The 24,747-nt window shown below is 38.9% G+C and overlaps 1 protein-coding gene and 1 pseudogene across 17 annotated transcripts in view; one reads left to right on the top strand and one right to left on the bottom strand.

Moving 5' to 3' along the window:
- Window positions 1-24,747, top strand: part of DST (dystonin) — a 480,962-nt gene that overhangs the window by 64,583 nt on the left and 391,632 nt on the right. The gene's annotated exons all lie outside the window — the stretch shown is intronic.
- Window positions 18,054-18,529, bottom strand: LOC112641794 (cytochrome c oxidase assembly protein COX20, mitochondrial-like; annotated as a pseudogene).

Genomic DNA, 24,747 nt, shown 5'->3' with positions numbered 1-24,747 from the left:
GCAACAATTTGAAAAAACTCGTAGATAAACTCATGGCTTAGTAATACTGAAAAAATTAAGAAAAGTTAGGGATTATTGTAAGAATACAGTATATAATAGATGCACAAAACATATGCTGATCAACTATTTCTTATAGGTAAGGCTTCCAGTCAACATCAGGCTATTAGTAAAGTTTTGGGGGAGTCAAAGTTATATGTGGATTTTGAATGTGTGGGAAGTTGGTGCTCCTAACTCTTGTGTTGTTAGGACTTAAATATGCAATGGAATATTACTCAGCCTTAAAAAGTAAGGAAATTCTGACACATACCACAATATAGGTGAACCTCGTGGGCATTATATTAAGTGAAAAAAGCTAGTCACAAATAAAGAATCCATACTGTATGATTATACTTCTGTGAAATACTTAGAATAGCAAAATCATAGTGACAGAAAGTAAAGTGGTGGTTGCCAGGGACTGATGGGAAGAGAGAATGGGGAGTTGTTTAACTGGAACAGTTTTTATTAGTTTTGCAAGATGAAGAGAGTTCTGAAGTGGATGGTAGTGATGGTTGCACAACAGCATGAATATACGTAAAACTACTGAACTGTACACTAAGAAAAGGTTAAGATGATAAATTTTGTGTTTTGTGTATTTTACTGCAATTAAGGAGAAATTGAGTTTAAACAACAACTGCAGGCAAGGAGGCAGAAGAATAAGAATAATGGTTAATAGAATAAGGGCTCCAATGATAACATCAGAGGAGATTTACACTTAGCTTATTTAATTTGATTTATTTTTTTAAAGATTTTTTTTATTTATTTGAGAGAGAGAGAGAGAGAGAGAGAGAGTGAGTGAGTGGGGGAAGGGGCAGAAGGAGAAAGGAGAGTGAGAGAGAATCTCAAGCACAGACTGTCTCTCAGAGGACAGAGCCAGACACAGGGCTCGATCTTGCGACCCTGAGATCATGACCTGAGCCAAAACCAAGAGTCAGTTGCTTAACCAACTAAGCCACACAGGCGCCCCCATTTAGCTTATTTTAAATAAAATTATCATGAAGTATGAACAGCACAAGGTACAGAAGAGATAATTACAAGTAGTAAATGCCAAGAAAAGGACTGAATTGCTAATTGCTAACTGCACACATATTCTTGTGTGCACGGTATGGGCATGATGATAGATTGAATATCAGATGGCAAGACATATTTCATATAAGTGAAAGTTGGTATCATTACTCTTAAAAATGGAAACTACTTAGAGTATAAATTATTATTTGAGGTTTTAAAGGCTATTGTATGATCATTTGCATATGAATTAAACATGGAATGAACAGTATTGTTCTAAAACAATGTCAACTTGATATTAATTTGAAAGATTGTATTATTTCATGATCAATTTCTATTCTGTATCAAAAAACATTAGAAACTTTATTTAGCAGATAGATATGTTGATATTATTAGTAGCTGGGATTTTCAGGGGGAGAGAGAAGAGTTGCAGGTATAAAATCAGAGCTAAATTCCTGTTATCCTAAAATTGAGTTGGAAATATCAGTTTGACCTCATAATGGATGTTCTCATTAAAAGAATTATTTCCTTGTTCTGTTTCCACTGAACAGGTCTAGAAACAATGACCAATCCAGTAGTAATGCCCTTATCACAGTATCCTAATATCATTTCTTAGGGAAACAAACTAATGCTCTGTCTTTGGTAGGGGTTTTTCAATGAGAACCTGAGGAGAGGGGGCAGTCTTATGAAAGTGATTTATTGAAGGAGAGCTCTCAGGAGGAGAATAAGGGAAGCAGGATAGGGCGAGGGGCAAAAGCTAATAAGCATGGACAAAGGCTTGGCTGGAGACTAATTTCAGCCTGGACTTACATTGGGCTCTAGTGCATGAATTACCCCCTAGAGTTAGTCTCAACTTGAAGTGACCCTTTAGTTCCTCAGTTCAGTTAGTCACTGGCCATGGGCTGCCGGGATGGGGGTGTGAGGAATCTGGGTGTAGCCCAGGGGAGTTCCTTGAAAAAGGGGCAGATATGAGCCGTTAGTAGTCAATATTAGCAGCAGCTGGGAGTGTACTGGCTGCGTGGAGGGGATCAAGTCGAAGCATCCTCAGCAGCCATCACAGACTCCTAGGAGAGATGGCTGATCCAGATCTGGAACAAGAAATGTAGAATGAACGTGGAGCATCCTGTCAAACCAGAAAGCAAGGAAGCATCAAAGATTACTGAGGTCTTGTCAGAAGGACCAAGGGTCAACTAGGAGAGGTTCCTACTGCCTGATCAGTAAGAATAATGATCACAGTGGATTGGCACACATCAATATATTTAGAATCCATGAATTTATGATATTTAAAAAAAACTCACCTGATTAGAGTGATCTTTGGAAAATGCTAAATGAACCAAGTCACTTTTCTGAAAAGTGGTAAAGGGAAAGGAATCAAGCATTGTCTTGTCTTTGCTATAAGAATTATTTTATATGGTAATCAAATAATTGTTGAGGGATAAAAGCATGATGAAATTTGAATGTCACCATTTTGCAAACCCTAATGAAAGAATGAACCAAGCCAGTGATCATCAGTGACTTTTTACCCCACAAGAGAGGCAGCCACACATTGTGTGCCTTGTATAACACTTAAGAAATATTCTTGCAAAAAACACTGAACCTACATCAGATCAAACCACTAGTTCTAATTACAGATTTACACAAAACAGGACAGAGGAATATGTTGAATGATTTACTGAAGATACGGTTAGTAAAATCCAGATTTTACTGTGGAAAACCTTAGGACAAACAGTAATTTCTTCAACAAACATTACAAGAAACAAAAAGCAGGAGGGGTAATCTGTAGAATAAAAGAGTTTAAAGAGGCTTATCAATTAGATGTAATGTGTAGGCCTTGTTTGAATGAACAGACTGAATGTAAAAGGAGAATTCTTGAGAAAATTGGGGACTAACCAGATATTTGATATTAGGAAATTGATACTAATGTTTGAGATTGGTAATGGTATTGTGATTTTGTTAAAAGCAGGCCATATCTTTTAGAGAGATGGAGTGAAGTATTTAGTAATGAAATATTAAGATCCCTGGGATCCACTGGGAATCCAGTGGGGTGGAGGAGGAAATGTGGGTAAAATTTAGTCCTAACAACACTGACCAGGACTTAGTAATTGCTAAAGGTGGGCAATGTGTAAATGAGAGTTCCTTATACTTTGTTATTATATAAGCCTGAAATGTCCCGTAATGAAAGGTTTAAGACATTAAAAAAAGTGAAACACGTATTTATGTGAAATTTATATCATCAACACTTTGCTTTAAGTTCCTCTTGTGGCTTTTGTTTTTCATAGAGTGAACTAAATTATTTTAATAACATTTCCAGATTTTAGGTATTTACTATTAAGGAGGTTTTTAGAAAGACAGAAGGGGGCAATGTTCCCATGGCTATCTTTTAATGCTTTTATTTCTTTTAACAAGACTATTGTTTATTTGTCAGCATTTTACTGAGAACATTTTATAATAGCATGTTAGTGAATGCTGTAAAAGTGTGCTATTATTTAAAATTTAACAATGTAAAATAGGTGAAGAATTATATAGGCATATTCTTCCATTTAAATATCTGAAAACTGATTTTCTCTGAGATTGCTGTTTTTGTTCTTGGTAGATTTATTGATATGAAAATAGAACCATTATTAAAACAAAACTGACCCAAAAGGCAACATGCTGTCACACTGCTTGATTTTGTCTTGCTGAAACTCAAGTGATACCTAGTTTTAAAAACTTTTTTCATGGTAAATAGAATTCTTCCATTACAGTTATAAATTTATTCCAGCAGATTATACTTATATCTTCTTACAGAGCTCATGAAATTTTGATGATGGTGGAAATGAAAGCTATTGAACTGCCTAATTGATTTTAGTTAATCTTTAATATTGACATCACGTTCCATTATGTGACTCTCTATTCAGGAGATGGTTTTTATGAAGTAGATTCTTTGCTTTCATTTTGCTGCTCATACTTCTATTTTTTTGTTGCTTAAATAGAGAGATGAGCTGATGGTTTACACATTTCTAGCTCTGTTTAAAGCTTACTTAAGAAAGTTTGAAACTATTATTAGGGTGCTTTAGAATTATCTGTGACTATTACTTATATATTAACCCTATTATAAATTGGCAGTGGGCAGGGGCATCTGGGTCGCTAAGTTGGTTGAACATCTGACTCTTGGTTTTGGCTCAGGTCATGATATCAGGGTTTTGAGATTAAGTCCCATTTTGGACTCTGCACTCAGTGAGGAGTCTGCTTGAGATTCTCTCCCTCTCCTTCTGCCCTTCCCCCACAATTGTTCTTTCTCTCTCTCTCAATAAGTAAATAAATAAATCTTTAAAAAAATAGGCATGGATAATTGAGAATGGATTATATTTTTAGCTGCTTTGCCAAATGTGAAAAACAAAAAACCACAAAAACCCACCAAAACTCTGTTCACTTTTGTAAAAACTGGTTACCTTGGCATAGATCTTTCAGAAGCAATGGGGTCCTTACAGGACATGTGCTTTCATGCTATTAATTTTTATAACTTGCAGCTGCGGAAAAATTATTTTTAAATAGTCAGCATAAGTGTTGAAAATGAGCTCCCTTTTTCTTAGCTATAAGGGTAACCAAGTCCCTTGAACTGTGATTATAATCAGTTGTGACATATCAGTTTCAGCCTTTTCTTCTCCTTCTGCATTCCAAGAAGGTTAAACATTATTTCGTATGATTCTTTGTCTCAAGAGTTCAGAAGGGCAAAAATTATACATTCAGGCTGCACATTGACTTCACAGTGGAGTGCCATGTGTTCATTCAGCTCTTTGGAGTTTAAAGAGGTGTCAAAAAGTCATTAGCCAAGATTCTTGGCACCTTGTTCTATCCTTTAGTTGTTGTTGTTGTTGTTGTTGTTGTTGTTGTTGTTGTTTGGTCTCTGTGAAACAAAACTAGACTCCCATTTAACAAAGTGTGAACTATGGTCAGACTTGATGTCTACCACTGATGACAAATTAGAGAAATTTGTGATTTTCACCAATAAAGAAAACAACTTGAATGACATATCTGATTGTTGATCTGCTTTTCAGTTGTGTTATTGTCTATTTTCAGTAGTAAAATACTGAGTATGGTAGGAGAGTTTTAGAATTCTGTGGCTCGTGGCCTGCTCCTAAACTCTTAGGGTGGGGTGGAAAGGTGAGTCAATTGGATATCAGGAATTGTCTGCTATGTATGGCAGTTACTTAGCATTTGCCATATATTCTGTTATTTTCACTGGTTCTTTTTATTTCCCTAGGTATATATAACTTTGAGTAAGAAAGTGTTTTATATTTAAGGCACTGTAGAAGTATTTCATTAGTTGATGTTTTAAAATATCTCTAATTGTGGAGCCAGAGAAGTTGAAAATTAGAATAGCACTGCTTTCTTAGAAATGGACTAAAATTATTTTTCCGAAGTCATTTCTTCATAATAGTTCTGTCTTGTGTTCTGGCTTTAATAATGAGAAGAACTATGTCCCCTGAGGAGAAAGAGACTATGCTTTGTGTTCAGTTAGCTCTGGAGTATTGTGGTTTTTCAATAAATTTTTAATAATGAATCTCTGGTATACTTTTTTTTCCTGAATAGCTATTGTTTAGCCATCATAGACTAGGAGAACATTGTAAGGTGAGAAATCAGACTGAGGAAGAGGAAATCATAGGAGGAATGAACTCTCTATGTCACATGCTACCAGAGCACCTGGTTTATTAATGGGCCCAGTTTAGTTTTGCTTGAGCTAAGACTTAACCTTTCCACAAATATAATAAACAGTATGATGGAGTGGCTAAGAGGTTGTATTTTGGAACCACATAGCTTATGCAAGAATAAATTTCTGGCTCTAACACATATTACTTCAGTGCCTCTGGGTCCTGTAAGTTATTCAGCTTTTCTGTGGCTCAGATTCCTCAACTGTAGAATGCGGGTCATAAGTACATTATGTTGTTGTGCAGATTCATCTTTTTAATGTGCTGAAAACAGCACTTGGCATATAGTGAATGCTTTCTCTGTTTACTACTATTACTGATATACAACCTAGGCATGGTTCAGGGTTCTAGATGTATTGAAGATATGGAGGTGAATAACATAAGGTCTCTGACTTTAAGGATATTACAGTCTTGTGGAAGGGGACAAACAGATGGTTACAATGTAGTGTGATAGAGGGGTTCTAAGATAATATTAGAGAGTCATTTATCTCAAAATATGAAGTTCAGAGAAGGCTTCTTGGAGGAAGTGCAGTGCTGAGCTGAGTATTGAAGGATGTTGAAGAAATAGGGAAGAGCCTTCCAAGCAGGGGGAGCAGTATGTCCTAAAGGAACAGTTTGAGAAAACTCTGTTCCTTCTGGGGAAGTAGAGATAGTTCCCAGTGAAGCTGGTAGAGAGTTTAAGGCTCGGAATGGGTAAGGTCACAAAGGGCCCTGTTGGCCATGCTAAAAAATTTGGATCTTTATCTTTTGGTATTGGGAGCCCCCGAGGACAGTGAGTAAGGGAGGATTGGGATGAGAATTCCAGCTGAGAAAGATTAGTCTAGTGCTGGTTTACCAGTTGGATTGGAAAGGTATAGGGCTAGAGTTGAGAAGACTAATGCTTTGGTCCAGGTAGGAAATGATTAGGGCTTGAATTAAGATAGTAATAATGTAGGTGAAAAGAGGAATTAATTTGAGAGCCATAAAAATGAGAATAAATATAACTTGGTAACAAAAATATGTATGGTAAGGAAAATTATATATATATATATTATATATATTCCACAATTTTAGAGATACATATATAGTTGGTTTCTAGCTTTATCAAATGGGTAGATTGTGGCATTTAACTAAAATGGGAATAAAGCAAGATGAAAGGAATAGGGTGTAATGTAGTGGAGCAGGAAGATATGTTGGATTTAGTATGTGTGGTACATGAGAGCTAAAGAGTGGTAGAGAAAACCACCATGATGAAACAAATGGAAGATATAACCAGAGAGGGAAATCAGGAGTGGTGTCACAGAAGCCAAGAGAAGTCTGAATTCCAAGAAAGGAGTGGTAAGGATATAAAATATTGCCAAGAAGTCAAGAAAGGTGAAGACTGAATTTGTGCTCTGAACTTTAAGCAGCAACAAAGAGGACATAAGTGCTTTGGAGGGAGGACATTTTAGATGTATGATGTTGAGCAGAAACCAGATTTCAGTGTATTAAAGAGTACCTGGGACTTTTGATTTCAAGGTAGCAAGTAGGTTACTTTCAGTCTCTGATTCTTTTTGTAAAATCACTCCAAAACAACAAGGAGAACAAGAAACTGAAAGATAAAGTCAATCTGTGATGAAAGTGAGAGGCATTTGTAATCTTGAACAACAGTACATGGAGATGAAAGCAAATGGAGAAAGGTAAATGATTTAGCCAAGAAGAGAAAAAGTGTATGGAGAATCTCACCACTACCCCTTTCCCAGCATCCTAGACATAGAGAGGAATAGGAATCACCTTGTTTTGGTGCAGGCAGAAATTAGATGAGGATTGCAAGTAGGAATTGTTTGAAAGTCTCTATAAAGGGCATTTGACCAGGCACCTTTGTTACTATTTAGACAGGAAAACCATCTGAATCTTCCTCCTCACCCCTACAGGAGAAGAAAATTTAAATTTCTAGGGCACCTGGCTGACTACAGCATGCAACTCTTGATCTTGGGATTGTAAATTAGAGCCCCACGCTGGGTGGAAAGATTACTTAACGATAAAATCTTAAACAAAAAGTATAATTTCTGAAAAAGTTAAATCAGAGAGACTATGGATTTAGGAATAACAGGCATTGAAGAAGGTTGGAGTGCAGTGTGGAAGTAAATCTGATAAGACTTCTACACTTCAGCACCCTCACCCCACTACCATACTCCCAGCTCCAGAATGCCAGCATCCAGGCTTATACCTCTCAGACAGGTCAGTGGAAGACTCTACTCTGAAGAAATTGAACTATCCTGAGGAAGACAGATTTTAGTGGGTATCCTATAAAAAAGTAAACTTCTACCTATTTCTTGATAATGGGTCCCACCAGTTGACACACTTCATCCGTTATGCTTTGGCAAAGCCCAGTAGTTGGACAAACCTAAATCAAATTCCCAAAGGTTCCAGTGAGCTTTTTAGTATCTCCGTCCTGAATGTGAATAGATGGCTAACCATCACAAGATATTGAAGAAAGCCTCCAACATAAAGGAGAGAAAACAAAAACTCCAAACTAACAAAGGGGGTAAAAAGATGAATTCAGAGGACATAGTGACAGTATAGGGAGATGAAGAAAATTCTTAATATCCTCAAAAGGGTAAGAGAAGATATAATATATTTAAATATAATTAAAGAAATTTAAAAAACATGACCCTTCATAAATATAAGCTAAGGCTATTTAAAGATTTTATTCAACTCATTAATTAATGGGGGAGCCTGCCAGGTAACAAGATCAATTCAAAGGAGAGTCTGAAGGAGATATATAATTAGTCAAGAATGTAGAAGCGAATTTGCTAATAGATGCAAAACAGATTAATATCTTGTGGGTGAATAATATGTGATATTGGAGTTGCCATTTTTGCTGGGTGGAAATCAGTTGGATCACTAGACAAAATTCATTTGCATTGTTATGGATAAGAATCATTTGTTTTATTACAGGTTACCTTTACTCTTACAGGGTTATAAACAGCATGGTCTAATGGTTCTCAAAGATGGTTCCTAGTCTAGCAGGATCAGAATCACCTGGAAGCTTGTTCTGATTAACTGAATAAAACATTCTAGAAGTTGGGCAGCCCTGGTGGCTCAGCGGTTTAGTGTTGCCTTCAGCCCAGGGCAGGATCCTGGAGACCTAGGATTGAGTCCCACGTCGGGCTCCCTGCATGGAGCCTGCTTCTCCCTCTGCCTGTGTTTCTGCCTCTCTCTCTCTCTGTCTCTCATGAATAAATAAATAAAATCTTTAAAAAAAATTCTGGAAGCCGAGTCCAGAAGTCTGTGTTTTAGCAAGCCCTCCAACTGCTACTGATAGATGAATTATGAAGTGGCACAGCCACTGATTTAGTTGTCTGTTTTTTTTTAAATTTTAATTTTTTTATTAAGTAGGCTCTATGCCCAATGTGGGCTCAAACTTATGACCCCAGGAATCGAGAGTCACATGCTCTATGAACTGAGCCAGTTAGGCACCCCTTAGTTTCTGTTTTATATTTAAAAAAAATTTTTTTTTTTTGGATGCAGTCAATAGAAACTCAGAGTTACCCATCTCTATTGAATTAGATAATCCTCAAAGGGAAGAGAAAAATGGTGAAAATTGTCAAAGAAATAAAACAACAAAAGGTCTCAAAACTGAAGAATGTGAGTCTTTAGATTAAAAAGACCTAGTAGGGGCGCCTGGCTGGCTCTGTTGGAAAACCATGTGACTGTTGATCTTAGGGACATGAGTTGGAACCCTGTGTTGTGTATAGTTTATTAAGTAACCAACCCTGTGTTGGTTACTCAGATCTACTGAGTGCCTAACATGATGATTAAATAAAAGACATATGTTAAGACATATTAGTATATGATGCAGGACACTAGGGGTAATAAGATGATCCTATAAGCTGAGAGAGAGGGATGGAGGAGTGGAGGAGAGCATGGGTAAGGAGAAAGGAGGGAAGAGTAGAGAGAAGGTGAAAGAGAAGAAGACATCAACATGAGTTAAAATGGTTATATTTATTGTATGTAAACTATTCCTCAGTAGAAGTGATTTTAAAAAAAGACAAAGAATGAGAAAATAAAGGGCACCTGGGTGGCTCAGTTGATTGAGGATCTGACTCTTGATCTCAGCTTAGGTCTTGATCTCAGGATTGTGAGTTCAAGCCCCGCATTGTGCTCTGCACTAGGTGTGGAGCCTACTTTTAAAAAAGAAAGAAAAAAAAAAAAAGAATGAGGAAATAGAGTTGAATTGGACTTTGGAAAAATATCAGAAGCTTTAACATAATGAAGAATTGCTCTTGAAATTCTGAGGGAAAATGACTTCCAATCCAGAATGTTTAGCCCAAGCTGTCAATAAAGTATGAGGATAAATGACATTGTCACACTTGCAGGGATTCACAAGATTTCTATCAGGTGAACCTTTTCTTACTTGACTGAAAGAAGATGTTTTATTTCAAATGATGGAATATAACAGGAAAGAAAAAGACATGAGATCCAGGAAACAGGATTAACACAGGAAAAGAAGTGAAGAGAATCTGTAGGATGATACAAAAGAAGATGGTCCCAAACTCCTATCTGTGCAGCAGAGCTAGGTGGCAGCTGGCAGAGATGGGAGGATGGGAAGGCTCATGAAGAGCTTTCTACAGGAATAAAAAAGGAACAAATATGGCCATATGGAAAATTTACATTGAAAGGAGTTGTACAGAGCTCTCGGTAGGTGTCAAAGCATAGCCAGAGTGGCAGGTGAACTTGGTTTTCCTGGGATGAGTGTTGAGGATGGCAGCCCAGGTGGAGACCTGGCACAGCCTCTGAAGTCAGTGAAGCTCCAGAGGAGAAATGCTAAAATAAGGCACTGCTGGATCTCCTTCATCAGCACAGCCACTGCTTTCCTGAATGGCAGAGGAATTGGGTTCATCTGGGCCAAGCGAATCCCCAAGTTCCCTCTGGGCACCATCCTCCTAGCACAGATGGAGTGGGTCTGCTCTTATATTCTCATCAGATCTCAGTAGTCCCCCTGAGCCGCCTGGGGTCTGGTTGGGCTGGATCCTTCCCTCCTCAGCTGGCCTATGTACGCCAGCTCCATGGAGCTGGGGTCTTGGGGGTGAATCTTTCAAACAAATCAGAAACATAGATATTAAAATAAAGAAAATACAAAGAAATGAGGCAGTCATTAACTGGAAGTTTGAATAGCAAGGAAATTTAATCCTGATATGCACTTGATTAAACAGGGAATAATATTGACATAGAATTAATCATGAAATCACTGAATGTGGATTTGCTTAAATCCACATTCAGTGGATTTAAGCAAAATTTATGTAAGAAAGGTATAATCTTTGTCTACCACCATAGAAACTCAATAAATAATGTCTAAATTAATGAATCTAGAAATATACTATTTGCATATTATGTACAACCATAAAAGTAAACCAAGGAGTTGAAAGTGGTTGCATCCAGGAGGAGATGCACTATTTTTGTGTATAATCTGTTTATTGATTAGGATGCAAAGAGAAATCCAACTTACTCCTTCTTGCCAATCTCCACATAAATCACTCTCTGCTTCTAAGAGAAAATACAAGACAGGTTTCACAACTTTTCTGCAAAAATGGAAAGTCCTGGGGTTTCTTTCAAGCATTAAAGATTTTAGCACAGTCTAGTAATAGCATAACCCCAGGCAGGTGTTGTGTATTATCACAACTCCATATTTGAAGTTAATATTCCTCTTTTCCCTGAGCCTGAGTCAGAGTCAGGGGAAGCGGCAAAGGTCATTGTTGGTTTCTTTGTCTTCTTTGTTTTCTCCCATGTGGTCCAGTTGTTGCTTTAGGATTGGCCCAATGAGAAGAGGGGATTAAGGGACAAAAGACTAGCTTTCACAGCTCCATGTAGTTAAGATCTGGCTTGGTACCCTCTCCATGTGTTGTACTTTCCTTCACGTGGGAAGAATCTTTCCCTTGCTTGTGTATTCTGCATTGGCCCCCTGAGCTTCTGATGATTCACCCCCTCTATTTGGTCCCTTCTTCTATCTACAAAGTTCTTTTGGATAGAATCCCCTTGGATAGGAGTCTAAATTAGCCCAGCCCCTCTCTCTTGGGACCCACGTGAAGCTCCCCAAAAGCTTGTGCTTTTGCCTATCAGGATGGTTAGCTCAATCCTGGGGAGCTTTTTATTCCAGACACAGTCTTCACCTTTAAATTTTCTTGGTGAGAGTTATATTCTAGTCATGTTCTCTAACACCAGGGAGACATGCTTAACCCCTCAGGAGGTCTCCTTGTACTCTATTTCTTGTTATAAGATACAGGGTAAGAACACTGACTCTTCTTCTAAGAGGCAATGTTCAAAGCATCAGTAGATTTCTCCAAAGCAATCTCTCTTGGTTTCTGGCTTTGTCTGTCTCTCTGAGTGGATGATGGACTCTTGTTACTCTAATTGGTTTTCATAGATGCTCTAGCACAATACTTTTCACACATTTGTGGAGAACATTTTTTTTAAAATTTTTGATGCATTGAAGATCTACATATGGTCATTTAATGCATGACTGATCTCTTCAGCTCATATCACGGGTGACTTGCCATATGAGTTCAGTAGTGCCTGAAATGGTCTGTTCAATAAGGCAAGTCTGCTGACTATTTGCTTTTCCAGAGCAATGTCAAATTATTCAGAAAGTTGCTAAATACTCTTGATTTCCATATTTACCTTGCAGCAGACTAGTAAAACAGTTCTCAGACTGGCATAATTCTATGGGCATATTTTTAGTTGTGCTGTTTCAGCATTTTCCTTTAGGATCTCTTTAGGATTGAGAGATGGTGAGAATTTATGTATCATTCCTGGGGCATCAAGCTAAAATAGACCAAAAAAAGTTCTAGTTTAATATCCTATTATAGTTATATCTTAATTCCACTAAATATATTTATTACATGTCTGCTCTATGACACAGATTCTAAAAAAATAGAGCATGTATTCTGAAAAGGGGAGAAACATAATAAACGAATAGCTAAATATATACTATGTTAGGAAATGATAAGTGGTATGAAAAAAATGCTTGAGGTAAGAGGGAAAGAAAGGTGGGGGTAGAAGGGTGGGCTGCAGTTTTATATTGCATACTCAGAGAATGTGTTTTGATAAAGTAACATTTCATCAGAGATCTATATCAGTGACAGCACCATGCATCTGCATAAAAGGCTTTTAGGTCAAATACTTTTTAGCATTATTAGCTTCTTAGCTTATGAGAGCCTGTCTTTGATAAAAAATAGAAGCAAATTTAAAAATGAAGGGGGCAAAATGAATGGGAGATGAGGACATGGAGAGAGATTGTAGATTACCTAAGAAGGGAATGAGGAAATTAGGCAGTAAGCTAGGGAGGATGTAGGATTCAGAAAGGTCTTTTTTTATTTTTAAGAGGTGGGGTGAGGGGCAGAGGGAGAGGGAGAGAGAAAATCCTAAGCAGGCTGCATGCCCAGCACGGAGCTCAACGTGGGATTTGATTTCATGGCCCTGTGATTGTGACTTGAGCTGAAATCAAGAGTAGGATGGCCAACTGACTAAGCCACCCAGGTGCACCCAGAAATGTCTTTCTTAAGATGGGAGAATTTTATAAAAAAAAAAAAGATGGGAGAATTTTGAGATGCTTTGGTGAGAAGAAAGGGAGGCTTTCCTTGGGCCTGCACAGAATAAAGCTAGGGGTAAGAGCAGAAATAGGTACATTTTAGAATTGATGGAGTTTGTTAAATAGGAATAGTGCTGCAGGGCCAATTGATGTTAGATGTTTTTACATTTGTTGGGGGAAATAAACTGACTGGTTGAGTGATGTTTTCAAAGCAGGTTTTAGCAATATAGGATCAGGAGTTAAGGTGAATATTTTGGCTGATTCAATATGGAGGGTAGAATTGATAGCTCTCGAGAGGGTGGCTGATATATTGATGACAAGAGAATGCTTGAAATAACACATTGTGAGACCAGTGGAGGGAGAACAGGAAACCACAAGGGCAGGATTGCATCTGATGACAAATAAAGAGGGTTGGAGGTCTGGTTAACTTGAAAAGGGGTGAGAGAATTAGCCAGAAATCTGAGATCATCTTGTTGGGTTAGAATGAGAAGTTTTGGAGTTGGTTCAGTTCCAGGTGGTGTTGGGGCCATGGTCCAGAAGAGGAGAGAAGGTGAAGATTATTTGAGTTCAGAAGGCTAGGAACTTTTGTGTTGAAGTGTTAGATGGCTCATCCAAATGATGTGGAAATCTTCCCAGTTGATGATGACACTCAATGCGGAGAAGAAGCAGGGAGTCAGATGCCAAAGTCCTCAGTTAATGAGGTAGTGGTGTCGCCAAGGGTCAGACAATTCAGAAAGGAGACAAAAGTGGCCTTGAATGATGGCAGAGATGTAACAGAGGCAGGCTTTTGATGGGAGACATGTGGGAGAAGGAGCAGCCTCTGGTAGAGGAATGCAGGGGTTTGGAGAGTGGGCACTTAATAAATGATTAAGGTAAGACAAGCAGTGGAGTTGCTACTTTCTGTGAGAAGGTAGAGCTTATTGACTGTGAAATGGAGGTTCCAAAGGGCACCTAGAAAAAGTTGGCAGGGAGGGTAGTGGTGGAGGAGATATAGACAGCAGGGTGATAGTCTTTGAGAGGAGAGTTGCCCGTGGGGCTTGAATTTGGGGCAGTAGCCGAGGATGGCAGGGGTGGGTGAGTTCGCCTGTGCAGAGATCTCAGCAGCTTTAGGGACAGACTTCAGAGGAATCAGAGGCAGCCTTCTGCCATCCACACCAGAAGTCTGTAGCCTTAGGTGCAGACCAGAAGGCTAGGTGGTGTTTCCCTTAGACTCTAGTCTGTTCGTAGAGTGTGCGCTCCTTAAAGGCTTTTGGACAGACCTAAATATATTATTGATTCTAAAATAAAAAGTTTGGAACTTGAACTTAAACAATGTTTATTATTATTATTTTTTAAAGATTTTATTTATTTATTTGAGAGAGATTGAGAGCAGAGCAAGAGAGAACACGAGCAGGGGGAGGGAGAGGGCCAGAGAGAGAGAGAAGCAGGCTCCCTATGGAGCAGGGAGCCCAATGTGATGCGGGGCTCAATCCTAGGACCCTGGGATCGTGGCCTGAGCTGAAGGCAGAAGCTTAGTTGACTGAGCCACCCAGGCACCCAGGTGCCCCAAACTTAAACAAACTTTAAGTAAATGCCTATAAAATGTATTTAAACTGGGTGGTTGTAATTCAACTTTTATATAATTATACATAAGTGAAATTTAAAATCAATTCAGAAAGTTGTTTTAAAAAATTTATTGACATAATAAAGCTCTTTCAAACATTCAATGAAAAAATGTATCTGATTGTAAGCCTGATGTGATACGGGCAGAACATCTAAAACAGGCCTAGGACCTTTTGAATATCTCAAAACATCTTCTGGCTTGAGTTCCAAATATGAGCTCAGCAAGGAGTTATGCAGAAGATGTTAGTGAAGATAACCAGACCGTTCATACGACCTTCTTCAGGTGGTTGGGAGGGGACTGTTCTGTGGAATCATCTCTCTCAAGGGTGTCAGCTTTGGAATCTGCCTTTTGTGATTTGGAGGCTTAATTTCATTATTTCTTCAAAATCTTTTAAACATCATATGATTTGTAGTGGGGGTTGAGAAGCATTTGAAAGGACAAGTATTCTTGGGATGCCTGGCTGGCTCAGTGGTTGAGCGTCTGTCTGCCTTTGGCCCAGGGCATGATCCTGGAGACCCAGGATCGAGTCCCACATGGGCTCCCTACATGGAGTCTACTTTTCCCTTTGCCTCTCTCTCTCTCTGTCTCTTATGAATAAATAAATAAAATCTTTGAAAAAAAAGAAGAAAGGACAGGTATTCTTCAGACTTATGTACGAGGATACAGTCTGAGAGTTTTAAGACCTCGATTTACACTACAGCAATTACTTCATCTCTTTGAGCTATAGCTTTTTTTTGATGTAGAATGAGAATAATAGCAATATATACCTCATAGGATTCTTGCAGATTCAACAAGATAATATATTTTTTAAGAGACTTTATTTATTTATTCATAGAGACACACACACACACAGAGGCAGAGACATAGGCAGAGAGAGAAGCAGGCACTGTGCAGAAAGCCTGACGTGGGACTTGATCCAGGGTCTCCAGGATCACGCCCTGGGCTGCAGTTGGCGCTAAACCGCTGCGCCACTGGGGCTGCCCCAACAAAATAATATTTTGACAGGGTTTTGGGAACTATAAATGCCCCATATGGGTGGTTATGATGGACAGAGATTTTGGGTGGCATGATGGTGATAAAGAATGATGAAAAGAAAGTAAGATAGTTGATACCTGACACTCTCATTGGCTGCATGCCTGGCCTGGTCATTTGGTCGGTCTGTCTATCTATCTATCTATCTATCTATCTATCTATCTATCTATCTATCTCCTATAACCCACCATTCCAAACAAAAGCTAGGATTGGCTAGGATTTCATCTCTGTCCAATCATATGAACTCTCCAGCCACCTGAATGCTCAATACTCAAGGTAACCATTATTCTGAACATTTATATCATTATCTTGTTTACCTTTTCACAGAGTTTATTGCATCTCTTTGTATTCTTAAAAAGTTCACATTTTAAATTTTTAGTTGTTTTTAACTTAATAAGAAAGACTATCATACCTTATGTAATTATTTGGAACATACTTTCACTTAATATTGCATTGCTAATATTCAAACTGTAGTGTATTCATCCAACTTGTGTGAATGTACCAGTTTGTTCATTTATTCAGGCACTTGTAGATGGGCATTTGTTTCCAGGCTTTATTCATTTCAGTGCTACTCCAAGTTTTCTTGCATATGCCATTTACACTGCATGTGTAAGTTCTTCTTGGCTACATGCTTAGCAGAATTACTACATCATAGGGTATACATGAGAGTTAAACTAGAAAATGCCAAATGGTTTTTCAAAGACTTACACCACTTATGCTTCCATCTGCATGGATAAACAAGCATGTGGAGCCATGTTCTTTTCTGCCCATAGTGATATTAGAGTTTAAACATTTTTGTTAATTGAATTCATGTAATATGTTATCTCATTGTGGGTTTTGATTTGTTTTATTCTGATGACTAATGACACCAACATATATATATGTTCCTCTCTCTCTCTCTCTCTCTCTCTCTATATATATATATATATATATATATTTTTTTTTTTTTTTTTAAATTTCAAGTGTAAACATTTTTATTTCCATTCGAAAAAAAAGTTGATTGGGGAACACTGTTTGATGGCTCTCCTGGTAGCTTCTGCTTCATTACCAAATTAGCATCACACCTTCATGGCATCACTTTCCTAAGTTGTATAGTTGTTTTATGCATGTGACTCATAGTCTTTTACTGCTTCTAAGGGATTTAAAATATTATGTATCCCATTTTTACAATACTGTGTTTGCCATCATTATTATATAAGATTTTAAAAAATTATTTCAAATAATACCTTCTCATAAAATAAAAATTATTTCACCTACTTAAAACTTGCATTCCATTTAACAACAGAATATGTAACTGCTTAAAAGAGCCAAGTGACATAAGTGAATGCAAAAAAAATTTTGTTTAAAGTTCAAAGTCGATATTTTAAAACATAGCAATAGAGGAAATGTCCTATATCATCACATTAAACAATATTTATATACTACTATATGAATGATACTATACAAAATCTCAAATATATCATCTCCTTGTTTGGAAAATACATTCACAATTATTTTACTATTACTTGAACCTGCATCATAACTTATTTATCTTGTCTTCTCCTACCTATTTTTTATTTTTTTTACCTTTTTTTGGTGTATTTTTTTATTGGACTTCGATTTGCCCAACATATTTGCCAACAATATAACATATTACATTTGCCACAGTGCTCATCCTGTCAAGTGCCCCCCTCAGTGCCTGTCACCCAGTTATCCCATCCACCCGCCACCTCCCCTTCCACTTCCACTTGTTCATTTCCCAGAGTTAGGAGTCTCTCATGTTTTGTCACCCTCTCTGATTTTTCCCACTCATTTTCTCTCCTTTTCCCTATAACCCCTTTCACTATTTTTTATATTCCCTGTATGAGTGAAACCATATAATGATTGTCCTTCTCCAATTGACTTCCTTCACTCAGCATAATACCCTCCAGTTCCATACACGTGGAACCAAATGGTGAGTATTCTTTCTCTCTCTCTTTCTTTCTTTCTTTCTTTCTTTCTTTCTTTCTTTCTTTCTTTCTTTCTTTCTTTCTTTCTTCTTTCTTTTCTTTCTTCTTTCTTTCTTTCTTTCTTTCTTTCTTTCTTTCTTCTTTCTTTCTTTCTTTCTTTCTTTTCTTCTTTCTTTCTTTCTTTCTTTCTTTCTTTCTTTCTTTCTTTCTTTTACAACCAACACATCCTTTATTTACTTGATTGAAAGTAATGGTACATACGAGGCTTAATAGAGTTGCCCTCCACTTTATTCTGACTCCAGAGTTGTATTCCGATGCTTGAGACTGCTCAACTGCTGCTCTTGTCAGTGGTTGGTTTTCTTTCAGGATCAAGGTGGGTACTTTCGTACAAAATCTTATTTTTAATTCCATCTCTGGCAATTCTTTCCTGGATTCTTAGCTTTGCATAATTATACCTACAGTGGAACCAGCATCTTAAAGTCACCAAGATAAATCCTCCTACTCCAATGTCACATGATCTTCTAATCCTACTAGTTAGCAAAAAATGTCCAAGGCCAGCCACAAGCAATCCTAACGAACCATACAATACCGAATCCCGTACACAGGGAATGTTTTCAACATCTCAAATTCCTAGGAGCTTAAAGGGCTTCCCCTTGGTGGGCTTGCCGGGCTTTGGTGTGGCGGCCATGGCTTCCGGTGGGCGCCTGCGGCCTGGTTTTCTTTTTCAATATTCCCCTGGCTATTCGAGGTCTTTTCTGATTCCATACAAATCTTAAGATTATTTGTTCTAACTCTCTGAAGAAAGTCCATGGTATTTTGATAGGGATTGCATTAAATGTGTAAATTGCCCTGAGTAGCATAGACATTTTCACAATATTAATTCTTCCAATCCATGAGCATGGAATATATTTCCATCTCTTTGTGTCTTCCTCAATTTCTTTCAGAAGTGTTCTGTAGTTTTTAGGGTAGATAGAGATCCTTTACCTCCTTGGTTAGGTTTCTTCCTAGTTATCTTCTGCTTTTGGGTGCAATTGTAAATGGGATTGACTCCTTAATTTCTTTTTCTTTCAGTCTCATTGTTAGTGTATAGAAATGCCACTGATTTCTGGGCATTGATTTTGTATCCCTGCCACACTGCCGAATTGCTGTATAAGTTCTAGCATTTTAGGGGAGAGTCTTTTGGGCTTTCTATGTATAGTATCATGTCATCTGCGAAGAGGGAGAGTTTGACTTCTTCTTGCCAATTTGGATGCCTTTTATTTCTTTTTGTTGTCTGATTGGTGTGGGTAGGACTTCTACTATTATGTTGAATAGCACTGTTGAGAGTGGACATCCATGTCATGTTCCTGATCATAGGGGAAAGGCTCTCAGTTTTTCCCCATTGAGAATGATACTTGCTGTGGGCTTTTCATAGATGGCTTTTAAGATGCTGAGGAATGTTCCCTCTTTCTCTACACTATGAAGAGTTTTGATCAGGAATGGATGCTGTATTTTGTCAAATGCTTTCTCTGCATCTATTGAGATGCATATATCATATGGTTCTTGTTTTTTCTCTTGTTGATGTGATCTATTACACTGATTGTTTTATGAGTGTTGAACCAACCTTGCATCCCAGGGATAAATCCCACTTGGTCATGGTGAATAATCTTCTTAATGTACCTTTGGATCCTATTGGCTAGTATCTTGCTGAGAATTTTGTATCTGTGTTCATCAGGGATATTGGTCTATAATTCTCCTTTTTGGTGGGGTCTTTGGTTTTGGAATTAAGCTGATAGTGGCCTCATAAAATGAGTTTGGAAGTATTTCACCCCTTTCTATCCTTTGGAACAGCTTTAGTAGAATAGGTATTGTTTCTTCTTTAAATGTTTGATAGAATTCCCCCTGGGAATCCATCTGACCCTGGACTTTTGTGTCTTGGGCGGTTTTTGATGACTGCTTCAATTTCCTCCCTGGTTATTGGCCTGTTCAGGTTTTCTATTTCTTCCTGTTCCAGTTTTGGTAGTTAGTGGTTTTCCAGAAATGCATACATTTCTTCTAAATTGCCTAATTTATTGGTGTATATCTGCTCATAATATGTTCTTAAAATCGTTTGTATAACAAAAAAAAATCGTTTGTATTTTCTTGGTATCTCCTCTTTCATTCATGATTTTATTAATTTGAGTCTTTTTTCTTTTTAATAAGCCTGGCTATAGGTTTATCTATTTTATTAATTCTTTCAGGGACACCTGGGTGGCTCAGCGGCTTAGCGCTTCCCTTTGGTCCAGGCCATGATCCTGGGGTCCCAGGATCAAGTCCCACATTGGGCTCTCTGCATGGAGCCTGCTTCTCCCTCTGCCTGTGTCTCTGCTTTTCCCTCTGTATCTCTCATGAATAAATAAATAAAATGTTAAAAAAAATAATTCTTTCAAAGAACTAACTCCTGGTTTTGTTGATCAGTTCCACAGTCCTTCTGGTTTCTATTTCATTGATTTTTGCTTGAATATTTATTATCTATCTTCTTCTGCTCGGTGTAAGTTTTACTTGCTGTTCTTTCTCCAGTTCCCTAGGTGCAAGGTTATGTTGTGTATTTGAGTTTTTTCCAATTTTCTGAGGAAGGCTTGTATTGCACTGTATTTCCCTCTTAGTACCGCTTTTGCTGTATCCCAAAAATTTTGAATGGTTGTATCTTAATTTTCATTAGTTTCCATGAACCTTTTTAATTCTTCTCTAATTTCCTGGTAGACCCATTCATCTTTTAGTAGGATGCTCTTTAACCTCCACATGTTTAAGTTTCTTCCAAATTTCTTCTGTGATTGAGTTCTAGTTTCAAAGCATTGTGTTCTGAAAATATGTAGGGGACAATCCCAATCTTTTGGTATTGGTTGAGACCTGATTTGTGACCCAGTATGTGGTCTATTCTGGAGAAAGGCCCATGTGCACTTGAGAAGAATGTGCATTCAGTTGTGTTCGGATGGAAAGTTCTGTGTATATCTGTGTAATCCATCTGGTCCAGTGTATCATTTAAAGCTCTTGTTTCTTTGGTGATGTTGTGCTTAGAATATCTGCCATTTGCAGAAAGTGCCATGCTGAAGTCTCTTACTATTAGTGTATTATTATCTAAGTCTTTACTTTGATTATTAATTGATTGATATACTTGGCAGCTCCCACATTCAGGGCATAAATATTCATGATTGTTAGGTCTTCTTGTTGGATAGACTAGTTTAAGTATGATATAGTGTCCCTCTTCATCTTTTACTACAGTGTTTGAGATAAACTTTAATTTTTCTGATATGAGGCTTGCTACCCCAGCTTTCTTTTGAGGACCATTTGCATGGTAAATGGTTCTCCACCCTTTCATTTTCAGGCTGGAGGTATCCTTAAGTCTAAAATGAGTTTCTTGTAGACAGCAAATAGATGGGTCTTGCTTTTTTATCCTATCTGAAACCCTGCATCTTTTGATGGGATCATTTAACCCATTCACATTCAGAGTAACTATTGAAAGATATGAATTTAGTCTCATTGTAATACCTATTCAGTCCCTGTTTTTGTGGATTGTTTCTTTGGGCTTCCTCTTTTACAGAGTCTCCCTTAATATTTCTTGCAGAGGTGGTTTGGTGGTCACATATTCTTTCAGTTTCTGCCTATCTTGGAAGCTCTTTATCTCTCCTTCTATTCTGAATGAGAGCCTTGCTGGATAAAGTATTTTTGGCTGCATGTTTTTTTTAGTACCCTGAATATATCATGCCAGCCCTTTCTGGCCTGCTATGTCTCTGTCACGAGATCTGCTGTTAATCTAATATTTCTCCCCATATAAGTTAAGAATCTCTTGTCTTTTGCTGCTTTAAGGATTTTCTTGTTATCTTTGGAATTTGCAAGTTTCACTATTAAATGTCGATGTGTTGAACGGTTTTTATTGATTTTGCAGGGGGCACCTCTCTATCTCCTGGATCTGAATGCCTGTTTCCCTCCCCAAATTAGGGAAGTTCTCAGCTATGATTTGTTCAAGTGTGCTTTCTGGCCCTCTGTCCCTCTCGGCGTTTTCTGGAACCCCAATTAAATGTAGATTTTTCCTTCTGAGCTATCATTTATTTCCCTTAACCTTTCCTCATGGTCTTTTAATTGTGTTTCTTTTTTTTTTCCTCAGCTTCCTTTCTTGCCATCAACTTGCCTTCTATGTTGCTCAGTCTTTCTTCCACCTCATTAACCCTCATCGTTAGGACAACCAGTTTGATTGATTGATTGGATTGATCATCTCATTTAATTGATTTTTAATTTTGGCCTGATTAGATCTAGATTTTGCAGTAACGAAATCTCTAGACTCCTGTATGTTTTTTTCTAGAGCCACCAGTAGCTTTATAATTTTGCTTCTGAATTGGCTTTCTGATATCAAATTGTAATCCATATTCTGTAACCCTGAGGCAGAGAGTACTGTTTCTACTTCTTTCTTTTTTGGTGAATTCTCATTCTAGTCATTTTGCTCAGTGCGGAGTGGCTGTATGAGTGGGCTAAATCAAGAATATCAACCACAACCTAAGTAAATTTTACCCTAGGTGATTCTGACGGGGTCAGAGACTAGAAAATGAAAACAAAGACCAGAGTGAAATAAAACAAAAGGACCACTTAAAGTGAAAAACAAATTTTAAAACAAAGTAGTAAAAAAGAAAAGCCCAAGAATCCCAAAGAAGAAGAAGAAAAAAAAAAGAGAACAAAAGAAGAGAAAAAAGCAAAAGTAAAGAGGAAAAAAAAGAAAAAAAGTAGAAAAAAGGGGGGGACTGGGAAATGGTGGTGGTGAACAAGTTATAGTGGAGGGAGAATGTAGTAGTCTAACTGAGGGGTCCTAGAGGGTGATCCTCTTGCTTCTGAGTGTATTAAGTTCTGTATGTTAGAAGATGCTGAGTCCCAAATTTATATAAACCAGCAATACTTGAAGAAAGCCCCAACATTGGCCACCATAACATAAACGAGATAAAAGGGGGGCAGAATGGGGATGAAGGGAGAATATAATCTCACAGAATGAACCAGCATGATATACCACTTGGTTCTGGGTGCATGCTGGTCATGTTTTAGAAGGTATCAACTTCCACCATTGTCGAACAAAATGAGGCAGAGAAAATAAAAAACACAAAATAAAAAAACATATCTTGTATATCTGCCAAAATTAAGTTGAGTATGTTGAAGGGAATCTAGAAGTGGAAAATACATCTAAGACATGTAATTGTAGAAATATGAAAGTCAAAAAGGAAGAGACCTAAAAATAAAGAGGTGGTAAAATATTGTAGTTAAAGTGGGAAAAGGGAAAAAATACTGGAAATTTTGAGTCTGATATAAAAACGAGTTGTACTGGAAAAAGGGGGAAAAAAAAGTTGGGGGTATCCTCTGGTTCTATGTTCTGTAAATCCCTTGACTTCCCCTGGAGCTTTCCCGCACTGCTTGGTCAAGAACTTGCTCTTTCCCTGTCCTTGCAGCTGGTCTTCTGGGGGAGGAGCCTGCTGTGCTGACTCAGGTGTATGCACCTGGGGGAGCTGCTCCTCCCCCCTGCCGGGTTCGGGGCTCAGTGGGAGCTGTTTACCCCATGAGGCCCGTGTCCCCTGGCGCCCTGCCTCTCCGAGGCACAGGGTGACACCAGGAGGAGCAACCCCACTGGTGGAGGCCAGCTCCCCAGCCCTGGAGTCAGCTCCCGCAGTAACCACCGCAGCTCCCAGTCCGCAGGGGCCTGGATGCTCCGGGGCGGGGACGCCAATCTGCACAGCTCGGGGGCGCCGGTGGCAGGAGCCTCCCCGCTGTCCTGGGCCCTCCCCACTTCATGCCTGCCCCGGGGGGAGTGCAGGATCCCCGCTGTGTCCCTAGCACCCTGGGTCCGGGGCCTGCGCCGCTGCATTGCTCCCGGGGCCGAGGCTCCCGAAGGCAGCAGGGCGCAGCCCCCTCCGCCCGGAGCCCCCCCGACTCCCGGCTTCTCCCCGAGGGCCCGCCGGGCGCTCCAGCCCTTTACCGCGCTCGGCCACGGGGTGTGGGGCACTGTCCCCGGGGCACCTCCTGTTAGTGACCCCAGGAGGCTGGGGGCCCCACCGCCCTCCTGCGGTCCTGCCCGGGTTCCCCGCTGAGCCTTTCCCTCCGGGAAGAGTCCGGTGCGGATTGTTAAAGTTCCCGCTTCCCGGGCGGGCTCTCCTGTCTTGGGGGCTCCCGCCAGGGCCTTAGCCGGCTCCTCGCGGGGGCTCCTCCCGCCCTGGATTTTTATTAGATTTGTTTCCACCTTCCTACCTTGTTAGAAGCAAAAACCCTATCTCTGTAGTTTTCTGGCTGTTCTCTCCTAAATCTCAGGTCGAACCATAGGTGTGCAGGATGGTTTGGAAGTTACCTAGTGAGGTGGTGCGGCGGGTGAGCGGAGGCCCCTGCTCCTCCGCCTGCTTGCCCCCCCACCGCCAATATCTTTTCATGTGTTTATTAGCCTTATGTATTTTCTCTTCTGCAAAATGTCCATTTCATTTGCCTCTCTCCTTGGTTATTTGGTTGTTAGTGCTTATTGATTTGTGGGAATTCTTTTTATACTTATGTTCTCTGGGTTTTAATTTAAATTATTATAGTTTTCATTGCTTTGTTATTTTTGATAATCTCATCTAACTCCAATTTTATACATACACATTTCTTTTATATCTAGGATCTGATAATATACTTGAGGTTTTTGTCTTTGGGTTTGTGTCTGTGTGTTGTTTTTGTAGTCCCACCTAGTGGGGCCTTGTCTCACTATGTTTTGCAATTTCTTAAAAAAATTTAGGTATAATTGACATACAACAGGGGATCCCTGGGTGGCTCAGTGGTTTGGTGCCTGCCTTTGGCTTAGGGCATGATCCTGGGGTCCCAGGATCCTATCCCGCCTCGGGCTCCGGGTGTGGAGCCTGCTTCTCCCTCTGCCTGTGTCTCTGTCTCTGT

This window comes from Canis lupus, chromosome 12 (genome assembly GCF_003254725.2).
Source record: "Canis lupus dingo isolate Sandy chromosome 12, ASM325472v2, whole genome shotgun sequence".
Classification (NCBI taxonomy): Eukaryota; Metazoa; Chordata; class Mammalia; order Carnivora; family Canidae; genus Canis; species Canis lupus.
Note: the sequence above shows the minus strand (reverse complement) of the source record. Positions and strands in the feature narration are given on the sequence as shown.